The sequence below is a fragment of the Oncorhynchus gorbuscha genome, unplaced genomic scaffold (genome assembly GCF_021184085.1).
Source record: "Oncorhynchus gorbuscha isolate QuinsamMale2020 ecotype Even-year unplaced genomic scaffold, OgorEven_v1.0 Un_scaffold_2576, whole genome shotgun sequence".
Classification (NCBI taxonomy): Eukaryota; Metazoa; Chordata; class Actinopteri; order Salmoniformes; family Salmonidae; genus Oncorhynchus; species Oncorhynchus gorbuscha.
In genome coordinates this window covers 29,731-42,500 of record NW_025747050.1, presented here as the reverse complement: position 1 = coordinate 42,500, position 12,770 = coordinate 29,731, and the positions used below count along the sequence as shown (strand labels likewise).

The following is a 12,770-nucleotide window of genomic DNA, read 5'->3' as shown; positions in this document are numbered from 1 at the left end:
ACAAATTTCTAATATGAGAGAAATTATATTTTTGTTTCTCTCTCTCTCTGTATCCTCTCTCCCTCCCTCCCTCCCCCTCCCTCCCTCCCTCCCTCCCCCTCTCCCTCCCTCCCTCCCTACCTCCCTCCCTCCCTCCCTCCCTCCCCTCCCTCCATCCCTCCCTCCCTCCCTCCCTCCCCTCCCCTCCCTCCCTCCCTCCCTCCCTCCCTCCCTCCCTCTCTCTCTCTCTCTCTCTCCTCCCTCCCCCTCCCTCCCTCCCTCCCTCTCTCTCCCTCCCCCTCCCTCCCCCTCCCTCCCTCCCTCCCTCACACTTTCCCTCTCCCTCCCCCTCTCCCTCCCTCCCTCCCCCTCCCTCCCTCCCTCCCTCCCCCTCTCCCTCCCTCCCCTCTCTCTCTCCTCCCCCTCTCCCTCCCTCCCTCCCCCTCCCTCTCCCTCCCTCCTTCCCTCCCTCCCTCCCCCCCTCCCCTCCCTCCCTCTCCCTCCCTCCCCCTCTCTCTCCCTCCCTCCCTCCCTCCCTCTCCTCCCTCCCTCTCCCTCCCTCCCCCCCTCTCTCTCCCTCCCTCCCTCCCTCCCTCCCTCCCTCTCCCTCCCTCCCTCCCTCTCCCTCCCTCCCCCTCTCTCTCCCTCCCTCCCTCCCTCCCCCTCTCTCTCCCTCCCTCCCTCCCTCCCTCCCTCTCCCTCCCTCCCCCTCCCTCTCTCCCTCCCTCCCCTCTCCCTCCCTCCCTCCTTCCTTCCCTCCCTCCCTCCCCCCCCCTCCCTCCCCCTCCCTCCATCCCCCTCCCTCTCCCTCCCCCCTCCCTCTCCCTCCATCCCCCTCTCCCTCCCTCCCCTCCCTCCTTCCCTCCCTCCCTCCCTCCCTCCATCCCCCTCCCTCCCCCTCCCCCTCCCTCCCTCCCTCCCTCTCCCTCCCTCCCCCTCCCTCCCTCCCTCCCTCCCCCTCCCTCCCTCCCTCCCTCCCTCTCCCTCCCTCCCTCCCTCCCTCCCCTCCACTCCCTCTCCCTCCCTCCCTCCCTCCCTCTCTCCAGTTCTCTACTGGAGGAGAAGACGACAGTCAACATTCTAGATGACATCGGCAGCATGTTTGACGACCTGGCGGACCAGTTGGACGCCATGTTGGACTAGAGCTCCCAGCGTCGCTACGACAACCAGCCAAGAGCTGACTGCTTATGCCAGCTATCCCAGGGTGCTTTGCAGCTCCTGTATAGAATAGCTATGATAGAAGTGTTCCTGTGTGTTCATATTCCTGACGTAGTGCACTACTATAGAGCTCGGGTCGACTGCACTACATAGGAGGGAATGGGGATGTTACCGTGGTGATGTTACCGTGGTGATGTTACCGTGGTGTTGGGTGGTAGATGTTCCTGAAGCAGGAAGTTGTAGATGGTTGTATTCTCCCTCCCCTCTCATTGGTCAAGAAGTATTCTGAAAGCACACACACAGGCAGGTAGACAGACAGACAGACAGACAGACAGACAGACAGACAGACAGACAGACAGACAGACAGACAGACAGACAGACAGACAGACAGACAGACAGACAGAAGGTGTTAAGCACAGAAACAGACAGACAGACAGACAGACAGACAGACAGACAGACAGACAGACAGACAGACAGACAGACAGACAGACAGACAGACAGACAGACAGACAGACAGACAGACAGACAGACAGACAGACAGACACAAGGTGTTAAGCACAGAAACAGACAGACAGACAGACAGACAGACAGACAGACAGACAGACAGACAGACAGACAGACAGACAGACAGACAGACAGACAGACAGACAGAAGGTGTTAAGCACAGAAACAGACAGACAGACAGACAGACAGACAGACAGACAGACAGACAGACAGACAGACAGACAGACAGACAGACAGACAGACAGACAGACAGACACAAGGTGTTTAGCACAGACAGACAGACAGACAGACAGACAGACAGACAGACAGACAGACAGACAGACAGACAGACAGACAGACAGACAGACAGACAGACAGACAGACACAAGGTGTTTAGCACAGAAACAGACAGACAGACAGACAGACAGACAGACAGACAGACAGACAGACAGACAGACAGACAGACAGACAGACAGACACAAGGTGTTAAGCACAGAAACAGACAGACAGACAGACAGACAGACACAAGGTGTTAAGCACAGAAACAGACAGACAGACAGACAGATACAAGGTGTTAAGCACAGAAACAGACAGACAGACACAAGGTGTTAAGCACAGAAACAGACAGACAGACACAAGGTGTTAAGCACAGAAACAGACAGACAGACAGAAACAGACAGACAGACAGACAGACAGACAGACAGACAGACAGACAGACAGACAGACAGACAGACAGACACAAGGTGTTAAGCACAGAAACAGACAGACAGACAGACAGACAGACAGACAGACAGACAGACAGACAGACAGACAGACAGACAGACAGACAGACAGACAGACAGACAGACAGACAGACAGACAGAAGGTGTTAAGCACAGAAACAGGCAGACAGACAGACACAAGGTGTTAAGCACAGAAACAGACAGACAGACAGACAGACAGACAGACAGACAGACAGACAGACAGACAGACAGACAGACAGACAGACAGACAGACAGACAGACAGACACAAGGTGTTAAGCACAGAAACAGACAGACAGACAGACACAAGGTGTTAAGCACAGAAACAGACAGACAGACAGACAGACAGATACAAGGTGTTAAGCACAGAAACAGACAGACAGACACAAGGTGTTAAGCACAGAAACAGACAGACAGACAGAAACAGACAGACAGACAGACAGACAGACAGACAGACAGACAGACAGACAGACAGACAGACAGACAGACAGACAGACAGACAGACAGACAGACAGACAGACAGACAGACAGACAGACAGACAGACAGACAGACAGACACAAGGTGTTAAGCACAGAAACAGACATACATACATACATACATACAGACAGACAGACAGACAGACAGACAGACAGACAGACAGACAGACAGACAGACAGACAGACAGACAGACAGACAGACAGACAGACAGACAGACAGACAGACAGAAGGTGTTAAGCACAGAAACAGGCAGACAGACAGACACAAGGTGTTAAGCACAGAAACAGACAGACAGACAGACAGACAGACAGACAGACAGACAGACAGACAGACAGACAGACAGACAGACAGACAGACAGACAGACAGACAGACAGACAGACAGACAGACAGATACAAGGTGTTAAGCACAGAAACAGACAGACAGACACAAGGTGTTAAGCACAGAAACAGACAGACAGACACAAGGTGTTAAGCACAGAAACAGACAGACAGACAGAAACAGACAGACAGACAGACAGACAGACAGACAGACAGACAGACAGACAGACAGACAGACAGACAGACAGACAGACAGACAGACAGACAGACACAAGGTGTTAAGCACAGAAACAGACATACATACAGACAGACAGACAGACAGACAGACAGACAGACAGACAGACAGACAGACAGACAGACAGACAGACAGACAGACAGACAGGCAGGCAGACAGACAGACAGACAGACAGACAGACAGACAGACAGACAGACAGACAGACAGACAGACAGACAGAAGGTGTTAAGCACAGAAACAGGCAGACAGACAGACACAAGGTGTTAAGCACAGAAACAGACAGACAGACACAAGGTGTTAAGCACAGAAACAGACAGACAGACAGACAGACAGAAACAGACAGACAGACACAAGGTGTTAAGCACAGAAACAGACAGACAGACAGACAGACAGACAGACAGACAGACAGACAGACAGACAGACAGACAGACAGACAGACACAAGGTGTTAAGCACAGAAACAGACAGACAGACAGACAGACAGACAGACAGACAGACAGACAGACAGACAGACAGACAGACAGACAGACATGTTAGAATCACAGCTGTGAGTCTTTCTGGGTAAGACCCTGAGTCAATACATGTTATAATTACAGCTGTGAGTCTTTCTGGGTAAGACCCTGAGTCAATACATGTTATAATCACAGCTGTGAGTCTTTCTGGGTAAGACCCTGAGTCAATACATGTTAGAAACCTCTTGGGCAGCGATTACAGCTGTGAGTCTTTCTGGGTAAGACCCTGAGTCAATACATGTTAGAAACCTCTTGGGCAGCGATTACAGCTGTGAGTCTTTCTGGGTAAGACCCTGAGTCAATACATGTTAGAATCACAGCTGTGAGTCTTTCTGGGTAAGACCCTGAGTCAATACATGTTATAATCACAGCTGTGAGTCTTTCTGGGTAAGACCCTGAGTCAATACATGTTAGAAACCTCTTTGGCAGCGATTACAGCTGTGAGTCTTTCTGGGTAAGACCCTGAGTCAATACATGTTAGAAACCTCTTGGGCAGCGATTACAGCTGTGAGTCTTTCTGGGTAAGACCCTGAGTCAATACATGTTAGAATCACAGCTGTGAGTCTTTCTGGGTAAGACCCTGAGTCAATACATGTTAGAAACCTCTTTGGCAGCGATTACAGCTGTGAGTCTTTCTGGATAAGACCCTGAGTCAATGCATGTTAGAAACCTCTTGGGCAGCGATTACAGCTGTGAGTCTTTCTGGATAAGACCCTGAGTCAATGCATGTTAGACCCTGAGACTTTTGCACCCCTGGATTGTACAATATCTGCACACACTGTCAAGTCGGTTGTTGATCATTGCCAGACAGCCATTTTCAAGTCTTGCCATGGATTTCCGAGCTGATTTTAAGTCAAAACTGTAACTCGGCCACTCAGGAACATTCACTGTCTTCTTGATAAGCGACTCCAATGTAGATTTGGCCTTGTGTTTTAGGTTATTGTCCTGCTGAAAGGTGAATTCATCTCCCAGTGTCTGGTGGAAAGCAGACTGAACCAGGGTTTTCTCTAGGGTGTTGCCTGTGCTTAGCTCCATTTTATTTATCCTTAAAAAAAACTCTGTAGTCCTTGCCGATGTCAAACATACCCATAACATGATGCAGCCACCACCATGCTTGAAAAGATATGTTGAGTTGGAGTTGCCCCAAACAAGCCTGTCTTCTCAGTAGTCTGCATGGTGGGAGCTGCTGACTGATATTAGAGCAGTATAAAGAGATAGAGAAGTCTTCCCAGTAGTCTGCATGATGGGAGCTGCTGACTGATATTGTAGCAGTATAAAGAGATAGAGAAGTCTTCTCAGTAGTCTGCATGGTGGGAGCTGCTGACTGATATTAGAGCAGTATAAAGAGATAGAGAAGTCTTCCCAGTAGTCTGCATGGTGGGAGCTGCTGACTGATATTATAGCAGTATAAAGAGATAGAGAAGTCTTCCCAGTAGTCTGCATGGTGGGAGCTGCTGACTGATATTAGAGCAGTATAAAGAGATAGAGAAGTCTTCTCAGTAGTCTGCATGGTGGGAGCTGCTGACTGATATTATAGCAGTATAAAGAGATAGAGAAGTCTTCTCAGTAGTCTGCATGGTGGGAGCTGCTGACTGATATTAGAGCAGTATAAAGAGATAGAGAAGTCTTCCCAGTAGTCTGCATGGTGGGAGCTGCTGACTGATATTATAGGTGTGCTTGTCACTTCTGCTAGGCAATTAGCAATTAGTGACAGTACTTCAGTCCCCTCTGTGTTCTCATCAATTAGTGACAGTACTTCAGTCCCCTCTGTGTTCTCATCAATTAGTGACAGTACTTCAGTCCCCTCTGTGTTCTCATCAATTAGTGACAGTACTTCAGTCCCCTCTGTGTTCTCATCAATTAGTGACAGTACTCCAGTCCCCTCTGTGTTCTCATCAATTAGTGACAGTACTTCAGTCCCCTCTGTGTTCTCATCAATTAGTGACAGTACTTCAGTCCCCTCTGTGTTCTCATCAATTAGTGACAGTACTTCAGTCCCCTCTGTGTTCTCATCAATTAGTGACAGTACTTCAGTCCCCTCTGTGTTCTCATCAATTAGTGACAGTACTTCAGTCCCCTCTGTGTTCTCATCAATTAGTGACAGTACTTCAGTCCCCTCTGTGTTCTCATCAATTAGTGACAGTACTTCAGTCCCCTCAGTGTTCTCATCAATTAGTGACAGTACTTCAGTCCCCTCTGTGTTCTCATCAATTAGTGACAGTACTCCAGTCCCCTCTGTGTTCTCATCAATTAGTGACAGTACTTCAGTCCCCTCTGTGTTCTCATCCATTAGTGACAGTACTTCAGTCCCCTCTGTGTTCTCATCAATTAGTGACAGTACTTCAGTCCCCTCTGTGTTCTCATCAATTAGTGACAGTACTTCAGTCCCCTCTGTGTTCTCATCAATTAGTGACAGTACTTCAGTCCCCTCTGTGTTCTCATCAATTAGTGACAGTACTTCAGTCCCCTCTGTGTTCTCATCAATTAGTGACAGTACTTCAGACCCTTCTGTGTTCTCATCCATTAGTGACAGTACTTCAGTCCCCTCTGTGTTCTCATCAATTAGTGACAGTACTTCAGTCCCCTCTGTGTTCTCATCAATTAGTGACAGTACTTCAGTCCCCTCTGTGTTCTCATCAATTAGTGACAGTACTTCAGTCCCCTCTGTGTTCTCATCAATTAAAGAAACATCCCGTTTTCAGGACCCTGTCTTTCAAAAAATAATCAAAATAACTTCACAGATCTTCATTGTAAAGGGTTTAGACACCGTTTCCCATGCTTGTTCAATGAACCATAAACAATTAACGAACATGCACCTGTGGAACGGACGTTAAGACGCTGACAGCTTACAGACGGTAGGCAATTAAGGTCACAGTTATGAAAACTTAGGACACTAAAGAGGCCTTTCTACTGACTCTGAAAAACACCAAAAGAAAGATGCCCACGGTCCCTGCTCATCTGCGTGAACATGTCTTAGGCATGCTGCAAGGTGGCAACAACATCGCCTATGGGCACAAACCCACCGTCGCTGGACCAGACATGACTGGCAAAAGGTGTTCTTCAACTGACGAGTCGCAGTTTTGTCTCACCAGGGGTGAAAGTCGGATTTGCAATTATTGTCAAAGGAATGAGCGTTAAGCATGCCTGGGACCTGTTGGATCGGAGGATGAGGGCTAGGGCCATTCTGCCCAAAAATGTCTGGGAACTTGCAGGTGCCTCGGTGGAATAGTGGGGTAACATATCACAGAAAGAACTGGCAAATCTGGTGCAGTCCATGAGGAGGAGATGCACTGCAGTACTTAATGCAGCTGGTGGCCACACCAGATACTGACTGTTACTTTTGATTGTGACCCCCCTTTGTTCAGGGACACATTATTTCATTTCTGTTAGTCACATGTCTGTGGAACTTGTTCAGTTTATGTCTCAGTTGTTGAATCTTGTTACGTTCATACAAATATTTACACGTGTTAAGTTTGCTGTAAATAAACCCAGTTGACAGTGAGAGGACGTTTAGTTACTGGAGGAAGACTCCACTCTCTCTCGGTATGGAATCTTCCTGCTGCACCGGTGACCCGGGACAGAACCCTGCCGGTGGTATTCCAGTTCTAGAACCGTGAGAGAATCTGTCCCAGATGTAACACCCTATCCCCTGCGTCTGCCTCCTAGCCCACAGGGCTGTGGTCTAAAGTAGTGCACTAGAAAGGGAGGTTGAACTCCGGGCGGGTCCAGTGTTAACCCTGTCATCCATGTGGTGATTTTTAAAGTGTAAAATATAAAGTATCTAACTGCCTCTATGCTGTATGAGCCCTTATGCTGAGTCTCAGAATGGGTCCGAAATGGCCCCCTCTGTAGTGCCCCCTATTCCCTCTGTAGTGCCCTCTATTCCCTCTGTAGTGCCCCCTATTCCCTCTGTAGTGCCCTCTATTCCCTCTGTAGTGCCCTCTATTCCCTCTGTAGTGCCCCCTATTCCCTCTGTAGTGCCCTCTATTCCCTCTGTAGTGCCCTCTATTCCCTCTGTAGTGTCCCCTATTCCCTCTGTAGTGTCCCCTATTCCCTCTGTAGTGCCCCCTATTCCCTCTGTATTGCCCCCTATTCCCTCTGTAGTGCCCCCTATTCCCTCTGTAGTGCCCTCTATTCCCTCTGTAGTGCCCTCTATTCCCTCTGTAGTGTCCCCTATTACCTCTGTAGTGCCCCCTATTCCCTCTGTAGTGCCCCCTATTCCCTCTGTAGTGTCCCCTATTCCCTCTGTAGTGTCCCCTATTCCCTCCGTAGTGTCCTCTATTCCCTCTGTAGTGCCCTCTATTCCCTCTGTAGTGCCCTCTATAGTGTCTTCAGGTGTAGTGCTCTACATGGGGGAATAGGGGTCCATTTGGAACACAGTCTGAGACTGATGCCCCAGTGTGTGTTAACTCTGTACTGAGTCCTGGTGCGTTGAACGTAACCTTGCTAAATGTTCCTAAACGTTGCTCGGTGCTGAACGTTCTTGATCGTTTTATAACCCTGCTAAATGTTCCTGAACGTTATAACTCTGCTGAACCTGAACGTAGCTTTGTGCTGAATGTCCTGAACGTTATAACTCTGCTGAATCTGAACGTAGCTCTGTGTTGAATGTCTGGAACGTTGCTCCATGCTGAACGTTCATGAACGTTATAACTCTGCTGAACTTTTCTGAACGTTATAACTCTGCTGAACGTTCATGAACGTTATAACTCTGCTCAACGTTCCTGAACATTATAACTCTGCTGAACGTTCCTGAACGTTATAACTCTGTTGAACGTTCCTGAACGTTATAACTCTGCTGAACGTTCATGAACGTTATAACTCTGCTCAACGTTCCTGAACATTATAACTCTGCTGAACGTTCCTGAACGTTATAACTCTGCTCAACGTTCCTGAACGTTATAACTCTGCTCAACGTTCCTGAACATTATAACTCTGTTGAACGTTCCTGAACGTTATAACTCTGCTGAACGTTCATGAACGTTATAACTCTGCTCAACGTTCCTGAGCATTTTTACTCTGCTGAACGTTCCTGAGCATTTTTACTCTGATGAACGTTTCTGAGCGTTCTAACGCTGCTGAACGTTCCTGAACGTTGCTCCGTGCTGAACACAGCCCAGTCTTCCTCCTGCTGCAGTGTATTCTCTTGTTGTCATGTCAACCCCCCTTAACCCCTGACCCTGCTATGTCTGTTGAGCACTCTTCTTTCCTCTTCATCTTTCTGTGCCTTGGCTGTGTTTTATCTGCTATAAATTATAAAGTCTTTGTTTTTATTTTAAAGTCATGTGATTTTCCCCCAACAGTATAACTCTAACCCATACAGTATAACTCTAACACATACAATATAACTCTGATCCATACAATGTAACCCTGACCCATACAACGTAACTCTAACCCATACAATTTAACTCTAACCCACACAATATAACTCTAACCCATACAATGTTGCCCTGACCCATACAACGTAACTCTAACCCACACAATATAACTCTAACCCATACAATGTAACCCTGACCCATACAACGTAACTCTAACCCATACAATTTAACTCTAACCCACACAATATAACTCTAACCCATACAATGTTGCCCTGACCCATACAATGTAGCCCTGACCCATACAATTTAACTCTAACCCATACAATGTAACTCTAACCCATACAATGTAGCCCTGACCCATACAATGTAACTCTAACCCATACAATGTAGCCCTGACCCATACAATTAAACTCTAACCCATACCATGTAGCACTGACCCATACAATGTAACTCTAACCCATACAATGTAACCCTGACCTATACATTGTAACTCTAACCCATACAATGTAGCCCTGACCCCATAAAACCGATATAGTATCCGGAGTAGTGATATGATATAGAATCCATACGTCCTGATCCATAAAGGAGTCATCGTGTTTTCCTCACTCACATTAACGATGACGACGATCCTGATTAATAACTACTATATTGACATGTATTTTTCTGCTCTTTGGGAAGAAAATATTATAAAGTGTGTCTGTAAACGTGAATAAATGAGGAGTAAAGATGGTGGGAGGTTGAGCTGATGTCGTCGAGGTTCTGGTTGGTTAAATAAAGATGGTGGGAGGTTGAGCTGATGTCGTCGAGGTTCTGGTTGGTTAAATAAAGATGGTGGGAGGTTGAGCTGATGTCGTCGAGGTTCTGGTTGGTTAAATAAAGATGGTGGGAGGTTGAGCTGATGTCGTCGAGGTTCTGGTTGGTTAAATAAAGATGGTGGGAGGTTGAGCTGATGTCGTTGAGGTTCTGGTTGGTTAAATAAAGATGGTGGGAGGTTGAGCTGATGTCGTCGAGGTTCTGGTTGGTTAAATAAAGATGGTGGGAGGTTGAGCTGATGTCGTCGAGGTTCTGGTTGGTTAAATAAAGATGGTGGGAGGTTGAGCTGATGTCGTCGAGGTTCTGGTTGGTTAAATAAAGATGGTGGGAGGTTGAGCTGATGTCGTCGAGGTTCTGGTTGGTTAAATAAAGATGGTGGGAGGTTGAGCTGATGTCGTCGAGGTTCTGGTTGGTTAAATAAAGATGGTGGGAGGTTGAGCTGATGTCGTTGAGGTTCTGGTTGGTTAAATAAAGATGGTGGGAGGTTGAGCTGATGTCGTCGAGGTTCTGGTTGGTTAAATAAAGATGGTGGGAGGTTGAGCTGATGTCGTCGAGGTTCTGGTTGGTTAAATAAAGATGGTGGGAGGTTGAGCTGATGTCGTCGAGGTTCTGGTTGGTTAAATAAAGATGGTGGGAGGTTGAGCTGATGTCGTTGAGGTTCTGGTTGGTTAAATAAAGATGGTGGGAGGTTGAGCTGATGTCGTTGAGGTTCTGGTTGGTTAAATAAAGATGGTGGGAGGTTGAGCTGATGTCGTCGAGGTTCTGGTTGGTTAAATAAAGATGGTGGGAGGTTGAGCTGATGTCGTCGAGGTTCTGGTTGGTTAAATAAAGATGGTGGGAGGTTGAGCTGATGTCGTCGAGGTTCTGGTTGGTTAAATAAAGATGGTGGGAGGTTGAGCTGATGTCGTCGAGGTTCTGGTTGGTTAAATAAAGATGGTGGGAGGTTGAGCTGATGTCGTTGAGGTTCTGGTTGGTTAAATAAAGATGGTGGGAGGTTGAGCTGATGTCGTTGAGGTTCTGGTTGGTTAAATAAAGATGGTGGGAGGTTGAGCTGATGTCGTCGAGGTTCTGGTTGGTTAAATAAAGATGGTGGGAGGTTGAGCTGATGTCGTCGAGGTTCTGGTTGGTTAAATAAAGATGGTGGGAGGTTGAGCTGATGTCGTTGAGGTTCTGGTTGGTTAAGTAAAGATGGTGGGAGGTTGAGCTGATGTCGTTGAGGTTCTGGTTGGTTAAATAAAGATGGTGGGAGGTTGAGCTGATGTCGTTGAGGTTCTGGTTGGTTAAATAAAGATGGTGGGAGGTTGAGCTGATGTCGTTGAGGTTCTGGTTGGTTAAGTAAAGATGGTGGGAGGTTGAGCTGATGTCGTTGAGGTTCTGGTTGGTTAAATAAAGATGGTGGGAGGTTGAGCTGATGTCGTTGAGGTTCTGGTTGGTTAAATAAAGATGGTGGGAGGTTGAGCTGATGTCGTTGAGGTTCTGGTTGGTTAAGTAAAGATGGTGGGAGGTTGAGCTGATGTCGTTGAGGTTCTGGTTGGTTAAGTAAAGATGGTGGGAGGTTGAGCTGATGTCGTTGAGGTTCTGGTTGGTTAAATAAAGATGGTGGGAGGTTGAGCTGATGTCGTTGAGGTTCTGGTTGGTTAAATAAAGATGGTGGGAGGTTGAGCTGATGTCGTTGAGGTTCTGGTTGGTTAAATAAAGATGGTGGGAGGTTGAGCTGATGTCGTTGAGGTTCTGGTTGGTTAAATAAAGATGGTGGGAGGTTGAGCTGATGTCGTTGAGGTTCTGGTTGGTTAAATAAAGATGGTGGGAGGTTGAGCTGGATGGTGAGGTTTAAATAAAGTAGTGGTTGATTTGAGGTTGTAATATGTTCTATGGGATCTGCTGTGTTGAGGTTATGGTTGGTTAAATAAAGTAGTGGTTGATTTGAGGTTGTAATATGACTGTGTTGGGATCTGCTGTGTTGATCCGTTGCTGTACAGATGTGCTCAGAATAAATGTTTTATTAAACCCCCATGTCTCCTATCTCTTTATTAAACCCTCATGTCTCCATGTCTCCTATCTCTTTATTAAACCCTCATGTCTCCATGTCTCCTATCTCTTTATTAAACCCTCATGTCTCCATGTCTCCTATCTCTTTATTAAACCCTCATGTCTCCATGTCTCCTATCTCTTTATTAAACCCTCATGTCTCCTATCTCTTTATTAAACCCTCGTGTCTCCTATCTCTTTATTAAACCCTCATGTCTCCTATCTCTTTATTAAACCCTCATGTCTCCATGTCTCCTATCTCTTTATTAAACCCTCATGTCTCCATGTCTCTTTATTAAATCCTCATGTCTCCTATCTCTTTATTAAACCCTCATGTCTCCATGTCTCCTGTCTCTTTATTAAACCCTCATGTCTCCAATCTCTTTATTAAACCCTCGTGTCTCCATGTCTCCATGTCTCCTATCTCTTTATTAAACCCTCATGTCTCCATGTCTCCTATCTCTTTATTAAACCCTCATGTCTCCAATCTCTTTATTAAACCCTTGTGTCTCCATGTCTCCATGTCTCCTATCTCTTTATTAAACCCTCATGTCTCCATGTCTCCTATCTCTTTATTAAACCCTCATGTCTCCCATCTCTTTATTAAATCCTCATGTCTCCTGTCTCTTTATTAAACCCTCATGTCTCCATGTCTCCTATCTCTTTATTAAACCCTCATGTCTCCTATCTCTTTATTAAACCCTCAT

General features: G+C 47.0%; 1 long non-coding RNA gene across 2 annotated transcripts; it reads left to right on the top strand.

The window, feature by feature from the left end:
* The first annotated feature begins 10,099 nt into the window (after positions 1 to 10,099).
* Positions 10,100 to 12,045, top strand: LOC124026088. 2 transcript variants are annotated; one of them, XR_006837258.1, is made up of 2 exons: positions 10,100 to 10,182; positions 11,864 to 12,045. It is a non-coding gene; the product is annotated as an uncharacterized LOC124026088 (long non-coding RNA). The 2 variants fall into 2 exon arrangements; XR_006837259.1 differs by lacking the exon at positions 10,100 to 10,182 and adding an exon at positions 11,409 to 11,508.
* Positions 12,046 to 12,770: the final 725 nt, after the last annotated feature.